The following is a 10,991-nucleotide window of genomic DNA, read 5'->3' as shown; positions in this document are numbered from 1 at the left end:
CTCTTAAGTTATGATTGGGACTTCCTCTTTATATGTAAATTGAATTTATGCTAGTTCCATGTACATTTCTCGTCTTGACATGTGGCTCCACCTCATTGATCAAAGGAACATTATTGATGGTCCTTAGATGCTAGTTGGAGTCTTTAACGATATCATTCATCTGAGTGAACATAAAGGAAGTAATTTTAATCATTCTGGAGTAGTTGCTTTGTTTAATGTCACTAATAAATGCAATTTAGTTGAAGTATACATGACTGGTGGGAAATTCACTTGGAATATGCCTTGTACTTGTAGTTGAATAGTTTATTGAAAGCTGGATAGGGCCCTGGTTGACGTTGCTTGACACATGGATTTCCTTTATGCATATGTTGAGGCGTTGTGTAAATTTCATTCTGATTACAAACGCATTCTCCTTAGGTGTGGCCTTACCCTCAAAGACCACGGTCCACATCCTTTTAAGTTTGAGGAAGCTTGGATCAGTCACCCGTAATACTCTAATATAGTCTTGACTACTTGGGGGAAATCCCCATATGGAATTGCAACTTGTCTCCAAAATGTGCAGCATAATTCTATCATTTTTAATAAGGAAACTTTTAGCGATATTAGTAAACGGGAGCATAACATAGAGAAGAGGCTCATGGGTATCCAACACTCTTTGGAGAGAATAGATTTGGCAAGAATAGTTTATCTCCAACCAGAGCTTCAATGGAAGCATTATGAGATCCTTACGCAAGAGGAGGTTCATTGGTATCAAAAGGCTAGAGAGGATTGAATTAAATTGGGAGACCGTAACACCAAATTTTTTCATACCAAGATGATTATCAGGCGAAAGAGAAATAAATTCCATGGCTTTCATCTTCCCAATGGTGTTTGGTGCAATGATGACATTATTCTTAGGGAAGAAACATTGAATTTTTTAAAGGTTTTTTATGTCCTACATTTCTTATACTCCCCACTAGTAAGGGTTACTCAATTATGGCTCTCATCCTTACTGAAAAAGCCCGACACTCTTTGAGTTAATAGTTGATAAGGGAAAAAGTTACTTATGCATTGAATCAAGTGCACCATTTTAAGGCGTCTGGCCGTGATGGATTACATGGTATTTTCTCTAAACGATTTTGGTATATAGTTGGAGATGACGTTGTCCAACTTATATTAGATGCTTTTATGACATGTAGATTTCACTCCTTTTTTCCTGAGACTCTTATCGCATTAACTCCTCAGGTAGACTGCCCCCAAAATTTTAAGGATTTCAGGCTCATTAGCTTGTGCAACATTATTTATAAGCTTATTACGAAGATTATGGTCGATAGATTGCCTCCTTATCTAGATCAGATAGTTGTACTCTTCCAGAGTAGGTTTTTTCCTGGTAAAAGGACAACCGATAATCCCATTATCCTCCAAGAAGCAATTCATTCTATGCATAAGTCTAAAAAGAAAAAAGATGACATGGTGTTCAAAGTAGATCTTGAAAAGGCATATAATCATGTTAATTAGGATTTCTTGAAATTATTTTTGAAGTAAAACATGTTTCCTCACATTAGTATAAAGTTGATTATGCATTGTGTAACTATCTCCTCTATGTTTATTCTTTGGAATGGGAGATGACTACCAAATTGTGTTCCGACTAGAAGATTATGGCAAGGTAACCCCTTTTCACCCTATCTCTTTGTTATATGCATGGAATTCTTATCACAGACAATCATTAGGACAGTCGATGAAGGCCATTAGAAACCTGTCAGGTTATCTTGTAATGGACCCTCTCTATCGCATTTATTTTTTGCTAATGATGTTCTTTTTTTTGTGAAGGTTTTTAACTCCCAGAAACAAATCATTCTTGATATATTGAATTGTTTTACCGTGTTTTCTTGCCTTAAAGTGATTGTTAATCAAAGGTGTTCTTCTTCGCTACCACTAAGAGAAGTAAAATGGATTTAATTTTCTCCAACACATGGATCAAGCAAATTTTTAATCTAGAGAAATACATGGGTTTTCATATGTTGCATGGTCATCTTTAATGAAAGGACGTTGAGTTTCTAGAGGAGAAAATCAATCAGAGGTTAGCATTTTGGCAACATAAATTGTTAAAAAGGTTGATCATTTGACTCTAGTTAGGTTTGTCTTCAACTTCACTCATAAACTATTATATGCAAGTGACTTGGATACCACAACCAACTTGTGATTTTTTCTTATAGTATGACTAGGAAGTTATTATGGAAATGTAATTCAAACTCTTGTGTGCATCTCGTTGATTGAAATAAAATAACTAAGCCCAAAAATTTGAGTGGTCTTGATCCAGAAAGCAAGAGAGGCTAATACTTCTATGTTTGGTAAGTTGGTTTGGGGTCTCCATCGGGATTTTGATTCTTTAGGGGTCCAAGTTTTGAAGCATAAGTACATCAATAAGGAAACGTTCCTTGATATGAAAAGAAATTGAGATCAGTTACATAGAATGCAATTATGAAAGCTCTTTATGCCCTTAAAGATGGATTTGAATTCAGATTGGGGGATGAGAACTCCTCTTTCTTATTTTCCAATTGGTATGAGGTAGGAAAAATATATGAGAAGATTCTTTATGTGGATATCCATGATCTGGAAATGTGAGTGAAAGATGTTTACTTGCATGAGAGTTGGAACTTCGATTCATTATATACTAATATTCCTACAGTTATTTCTGACCGCCTAAAAGCGCTTCTCATATGTTTGAACTCTCTTGAGTTTGATCGGTTAACATGGAAAGGAAATTTAGATGATACCTATAATTCCCGGGATGGTTATAAATGCCTCAACAAACTTGAATTTGTTCAGAATACAACAAATAATAAATTTTGGAAGTGGGTGTGACATATTCCTACTTCTGAGAAGGTGAAATTCTTCTTATGGACAATTTTACATAAATCTCTTCCTGCGAGATCGATATTGTATCATCGTGGTATGCTCCAAACAAATCTATGTCATAGATGCAATCATTATGCTGAGACGACTCTACACTTCTTGAGAGATTGTGGATTTTCTACTCACTTTTGGAAATCTATTGGATTCTTGGGCTCACTATTCTTCCAAGGGGATAATTTATTTGATTGGATTAGACATGGACTTAATGGTGGTTCTATCCTTTTGCCTGCTTGTTGGTGGTTGTGACGCACTAGGAACAAATCGTGTCTTGCGAATGAAGTGGTATTTTTCTATACTTAGAAATTCAGCACGGTGAATTATGCTAATCTGTTAGCTAAATGTTTTCTCAAACATAAATTGTCTCACGCAACGAGAATGATCACGTGGAATGCACAAAAAAGTAGTAAAATGAGTTTGAATGTTGATGATAGTAGTCTCAATAATCATGACGTCTAGGGTTTTGGTGAATTGATTCAAATGTTGATGGAGCTTGGGTTCATGATTTTGCAGGTAATATTGGTTATTCCAACATCCTTCATGTTGAGGTGATGGCAATATATCATGGTTTGTGTATGACTTAAGAACTTGGCATCAAAGATCTGATGTGTTATTCTGACTCTAATTCTGCTATCAAATTTATCTCAAAGTCTATTAATGTTAGGTATCACTATGCCGCGATTCTTCTCAACATTAAAGACTTTCTCTTTAGGAAATTATAAGTTCAAATATGTCATACTCTTAGGAACGAGAATATTTGTATTGACTATCTAACAAATCATGAGACTGATAATGATAAAGTATGTCGATCTTTTGCAGAATCTTATATAAGAATCATCACTCTCCTACTAACTGATGCTTCTTAAACTTTATATTTTAGATAATTTTTTGTTTTTACTTTCCCTTTTCCCACTTGTAAAAAGAAATAGAGTGTTTACTTTTATAGCTGGTTTGCTCGGTTCAGGGAACGCTAGGTTCTAAATTACATTAACATAACATCTAGAAATTAGTTTTTCACATGATATTTATTTGAACTAGTCAAAGGCATTGTTTTTATTATTATTTTTTAGTTAAGTCCGTGTTCTTCAATTAGCGTTTATATAATTTGACATTTGGTTTCTTGTGATGAGTAAAACAATGGATTGGAAGTGGACGTAACCTTACTTTACCCGTGAACACGAACATTGTATTTAATCAACTAACTAAACCATTATTATTTGATCCTAATCCTAAGGCTGTGATGAGGCCTGCTGCACCAGTTTGATTATTTATTCTTTGACGCGTCGAAGTGAGAGTAAACAAAAATTACTAGATCATCTGTTTATGCAGATTCTTGTTCTCATTTGATACTTAAGACTCATAATTGTTAAGGATAAACACATATTATTCACATTAAAGAAGATCAAACCCAAGCAAACATGTGCTGGCAATGCATATCCATATAGCTGTCAAAGTATATCAAGAAATTGTATCATAATTGTATTTTAAAATAGGATCTCTATTATAGGAAATTATAGACTAGACAATTATAGGTAATTAGTATACAGATTCTTGTACTCTTATATATATATGTACATCATTACAAGAAAAATACACAACAAAATTCCTTTCTTCACATGGTATCAGTTTTTCTCTGGTTAATATCCCTCAGTTTGTGTTTATCATCCTGTTTCAATCCTTCTTCATCGACTCACTCACTCACTCGCATCATTATGTCCGACGTTCCACCACCCAGCATCCCAACCCCTTCACAAAACCCTCCGATCCATGACCAATCCGCCACCACCTCCAACACTGATCCCTGCGTCGTTCATCATTCCGACAACCCTGCAACTATCCTTGTTACACCTTTGCTCACAGTCGACAACTATGGTTCATGGAGCTGAGCCGTAACAATGGCACTTCGCGCCAAAAACAAATTCGGGTTTGTCGATGGAACCCTAACCTGTCCAAAGAAGGCCGATGATATCTCTAAGTGGCGCCGCTGCAACGATATGGTTGCAAGCTGGATTCTCAACTCGGTTTCAACCGAGATTCGCCCTAGCATTCTCTATGCTGAAACAGCGGCACAAATCTGGACCGATCTCAAGGAGCGTTTATCTCAGTCCAACGCTCCGAAAATCTATCAATTGAAACAATCTATCTCTGCCCTAAAACAAGAGGGCATGTCTATATCTCTGTATTTTACTCAGTTGAAATCTCTCTGGGATGAACTCCATTCCATCGCACCTACCAAACCGTGCATCTGCGGTAATGCCAAGAGTACCATTGATCAACAAAATCAGGACCGGGCCATGGAATTTCTTCAGGGCGTCCATGACCGATTCTCGGCCGTCCGCAGCCAAATTCTCCTTATGGATCCTTTTCCTTCAATTCAGCGTATTTATAACATCGTACGCCAGGAAGAGAAACAACAAGAGATTAATTTTCGACCCCTCCCTGCTGAGGAATCAGCAGCGCTTCAAGCTTCTAAAGTGCAGTATCGCACTCAAGGCAAACGGCAACGTCCATACTGTGAGCATTGCAATAAGTATGGTCACACTATTGCTACTTGCTATCAGATTCATGGCTTTCCAAATAAGCCACCAAAGAAATCTGAACCACTCTCATCTACTTCCGCTAATCAACTCTCAAGCGCACAATACCAAAAACTCCTATCTCTCTTAGCCAAAGAGGACACTATGGGATCATCTGTGAATTTAGCAGGTACCGCCTTTACTTGTGTTCCTTTTTCTTGGATTATTGATTCTGGCGCTTCAAATCACATATGCACATCTCTTTCTTATTTTTCTTCATATTCACTTGTTCATAAAAATATACTTGTTCAATTACCCGACGGCTCTCACGCGTCCGTGAAACACATCGGCAATATTCATTGCTCGCCGTCACTTACACTCACGAATGTTTATCACATTCCATCCTTCAAATATAATCTATTATCTCTTTCACAATTAACAAAATCAATACATTGTGATATTATTTTCTCATCCTCTGGTTGCATATTTCAGGACCGAGCAACGAAGAAGACGATTGGTCGGGGTAGTGCTCGGAATGGACTCTTCTACCTGAATGAAGAACCACCATTAAATAAAGATGACAAGGATCACTATTGCCTTGACCATCCATCCAGTTCTTTTTTTAGTTCTAAGCAATGTAATAAGGCTGACCTATGGCACCTACGCCTCGGTCACCCATCTATTTCCCGCTTTCAATTTATTGTTAAGAACTCTCCAAATATTAATGCGAATAAAGATTTTGTTTGTGACGTTTGTCCGCGTGCAAAACAATCACGTTTACCTTTTTCTTCAAGAACATCATATTCATCTCATTGTTTTGAGTTAATTCATGTCGATATTTGGGGTCCATTCTCTACTCCATCACACAATGGATCACGATATTTTTTAACAATTGTCGACGATTATTCACGATGTACTTGGTTATATCTCATGCAACATAAATCTGAAACATTTACTACGCTAATTCATTTTTTTAATCAAATCAATCGCCAATTCAACACTAAAATTAATAAAATTAATTCCGGCGATGGGGGCATCTTTCTTCCCCAACTTCAAGCTATTCGTTCCGACAATGGTTCGGAGTTTTTGTCCAAACAAATCCAAACATGGTTTTATGATCATGGCATTATTCATCAACGCAGCTGCGTTGCAACCCCTCAACAAAATGGCGTTGTGGAGCGCAAGCATCGCCATCTTCTCGACGTCGCAAGAGCATTACGTTTCCAAGCGAAATTACCCCTTTCCTTTTGGGGTGAATGCGTACTCACTGCCGCTTATCTCATAAACAAACTTCCTACTCCCATCCTGAAATATAAATCTCCTCATCAAATTTTACTCGGTTCTCCTCCTTCATACTCATCACTTCGTGTGTTTGGATGTCTCTGTTTTGCCAAAAATATGAACATTCAACACAAATTCGATGAACGAGCCAAACCCGGTATTTTTGTCGGTTACCCTTTTAATCAAAAAGGATACCGCATCTACGATATGCACACTCGCAAAATATATGTCTCTCGTGATGTTCAATTTTTTGAAACCATGTTTCCATATCACGACCTTCAAACTCCTTCCATCGCTAACGACATAAGCATCAACACTCAAATCCTTGATTGTGAATTTGATGATTCCTCTTCCAACTTATCACCTGCATCAAGTATCTCTCCCGGCATTAGTCATCATGATGACACAATTGTGCCCATTCTCACTCCTCAGGATGATAACTCATCGAATATTCCATCCAATATTCCATCCATTCCTGTAGAAACTCCCCAACAACATTCACCTACAGCGATCAATCCTGCAGAACGTCGTTATCCTCAACGTCTTCGTACTCCTTCTGTTCGCCTCACGGACCACGTATGTGACATTAATAATGTCACATCACAGAGTGCCTTCCCATTAAAGAATTATTTCTCTTTATCCAATTTGAGCACTTCTCATCGAGCTCTTCTTGTTAATATCATTGAAAATAAAGAACCAACATCTTATTCTCAAGCTATCAAATCAGCTGAATGGCGTGACGCTATGGCTAAAGAAATCCACGCCCTTGAATCCAACAACACTTGGGTTTTATCTCCTCTCCCGAATGGCAAAACCGCCATAGGTTGTAAGTGGGTATACAAAACTAAATATCACTCTAATGGTACCGTTGAGCGATATAAGGCACGTTTAGTCGCCAAAGGCTACAATCAAGTACATGGTATTGACTACCATGAAACATTCGCACCGGTTGCCAAACTTGTCACGATTCGACTACTTCTCTCCATTGCTGCCATTAAAAACTGGCCGTTACACCAACTTGATGTTAACAATGCTTTCCTACAAGGAGACCTTAATGAAGAAGTTTACATGAAATTACCACCTGGCTTCGCTCATAAAGGGAAACCATGTGTTTGCAAATTAAACAAATCCATCTATGGTCTCAAACAGGCATCCCCTCAATGGTTCTCAAAATTCTCCACCACCCTCATTCAAAAGGGTTTTCATCAATCCATCTCTGATTATAGTCTATTCACTTTCAAAAGTAATCATACGGCTATATCTGTACTCGTTTATGTAGATGACATCATCATCACTGGAAATAACGAAGATGCTATCTCCGACATCAAGAAATTTCTCGCCCAGGCCTTTTCCATCAAAGATCTTGGAAATCTTTCATACTTCTTAGGTATCGAAGTATCCCGTTCTAAAAAGGGAATATTCTTATGTCAAAGGAAATATACACTTGACATTTTATCCGACTCTGGTATGACTGGTTGCCGACCATCAGATTTTCCTATGGAGCAACACCTCCGTCTACGGCCCAATGAAGGAAGCCCTCTTCCTGATCCGACAATCTATCGTCGCCTCATTGGTCGTCTATTATATTTAACAGTGACACGGCCCGACATCCAATACGCTGTTAACACTCTCAGTCAATTCATGCAATCTCCATGTACAACTCATCTCGATGCGGCCACACGAGTTCTCCGATATCTTAAGGGGAGTGTCGGCAAAGGCTTATTTCTTTCGGCTTCTAGCTCCCTCAATTTAGTTGGATATGCCGACTCTGATTGGGCTGGTTGTCCTACTACTCGTCGCTCCACTACCGGCTATTTTACCATGATGGGCTCTAATCCTATATCATGGAAAACCAAGAAGCAACCAACAATTTCTCGTTCCTCTGCTGAAGCAGAATATCGTTCCCTTGCAACCTTATCTTCCGAGTTACAATGGTTAAAATATCTTCTCTCGGATCTTGGCATTGATCATCCTCAACCGATCACCGTTCATTGTGATAGTCAAGCTGCTATTCACATCGCCGAAAACCCAGTTTTTCATGAACGCACAAAACACATTGAAATTGATTGTCATTTCGTTCGTGAGAAAATTAAATCAGGTCTTATCAGCCCTTCTTATCTCCGATCTTTTGACCAACTAGCTGACATATTTACTAAACCTCTTGGAGGTGATACTTATAAACGACTACTCGGCAAGTTGGGTGTTCTTGAGATTTCAATCCCACCTCCAACTTGAGGGGGGGTGTTAAGGATAAACACATATTATTCACATTAAAGAAGATCAAACCCAAGCAAACATGTGCTGGCAATGCATATCCATATAGCTGTCAAAGTATATCAAGAAATTGTATCATAATTGTATTTTAAAATAGGATCTCTATTATAGGAAATTATAGACTAGACAATTATAGGTAATTAGTATACAGATTCTTGTACTCTTATATATATATGTACATCATTACAAGAAAAATACACAACAAAATTCCTTTCTTCACATGGTATCAGTTTTTCTCTGGTTAATATCCCTCAGTTTGTGTTTATCATCCTGTTTCAATCCTTCTTCATCGACTCACTCACTCACTCGCATCATTATGTCCGACGTTCCACCACCCAGCATCCCAACCCCTTCACAAAACCCTCCGATCCATGACCAATCCGCCACCACCTCCAACACTGATCCCTGCGTCGTTCATCATTCCGACAACCCTGCAACTATCCTTGTTACACCTTTGCTCACAGTCGACAACTATGGTTCATGGAGCTGAGCCGTAACAATGGCACTTCGCGCCAAAAACAAATTCGGGTTTGTCGATGGAACCCTAACCTGTCCAAAGAAGGCCGATGATATCTCTAAGTGGCGCCGCTGCAACGATATGGTTGCAAGCTGGATTCTCAACTCGGTTTCAACCGAGATTCGCCCTAGCATTCTCTATGCTGAAACAGCGGCACAAATCTGGACCGATCTCAAGGAGCGTTTATCTCAGTCCAACGCTCCGAAAATCTATCAATTGAAACAATCTATCTCTGCCCTAAAACAAGAGGGCATGTCTATATCTCTGTATTTTACTCAGTTGAAATCTCTCTGGGATGAACTCCATTCCATCGCACCTACCAAACCGTGCATCTGCGGTAATGCCAAGAGTACCATTGATCAACAAAATCAGGACCGGGCCATGGAATTTCTTCAGGGCGTCCATGACCGATTCTCGGCCGTCCGCAGCCAAATTCTCCTTATGGATCCTTTTCCTTCAATTCAGCGTATTTATAACATCGTACGCCAGGAAGAGAAACAACAAGAGATTAATTTTCGACCCCTCCCTGCTGAGGAATCAGCAGCGCTTCAAGCTTCTAAAGTGCAGTATCGCACTCAAGGCAAACGGCAACGTCCATACTGTGAGCATTGCAATAAGTATGGTCACACTATTGCTACTTGCTATCAGATTCATGGCTTTCCAAATAAGCCACCAAAGAAATCTGAACCACTCTCATCTACTTCCGCTAATCAACTCTCAAGCGCACAATACCAAAAACTCCTATCTCTCTTAGCCAAAGAGGACACTATGGGATCATCTGTGAATTTAGCAGGTACCGCCTTTACTTGTGTTCCTTTTTCTTGGATTATTGATTCTGGCGCTTCAAATCACATATGCACATCTCTTTCTTATTTTTCTTCATATTCACTTGTTCATAAAAATATACTTGTTCAATTACCCGACGGCTCTCACGCGTCCGTGAAACACATCGGCAATATTCATTGCTCGCCGTCACTTACACTCACGAATGTTTATCACATTCCATCCTTCAAATATAATCTATTATCTCTTTCACAATTAACAAAATCAATACATTGTGATATTATTTTCTCATCCTCTGGTTGCATATTTCAGGACCGAGCAACGAAGAAGACGATTGGTCGGGGTAGTGCTCGGAATGGACTCTTCTACCTGAATGAAGAACCACCATTAAATAAAGATGACAAGGATCACTATTGCCTTGACCATCCATCCAGTTCTTTTTTTAGTTCTAAGCAATGTAATAAGGCTGACCTATGGCACCTACGCCTCGGTCACCCATCTATTTCCCGCTTTCAATTTATTGTTAAGAACTCTCCAAATATTAATGCGAATAAAGATTTTGTTTGTGACGTTTGTCCGCGTGCAAAACAATCACGTTTACCTTTTTCTTCAAGAACATCATATTCATCTCATTGTTTTGAGTTAATTCATGTCGATATTTGGGGTCCATTCTCTACTCCATCACACAATGGATCACGATATTTTTTAACAATTGTCGACGATTATTC

Source organism: Lathyrus oleraceus, chromosome 3 (assembly GCF_024323335.1).
Source record: "Lathyrus oleraceus cultivar Zhongwan6 chromosome 3, CAAS_Psat_ZW6_1.0, whole genome shotgun sequence".
In the NCBI taxonomy this organism is placed as follows: Eukaryota; Viridiplantae; Streptophyta; class Magnoliopsida; order Fabales; family Fabaceae; genus Lathyrus; species Lathyrus oleraceus.
Note: the sequence above shows the minus strand (reverse complement) of the source record.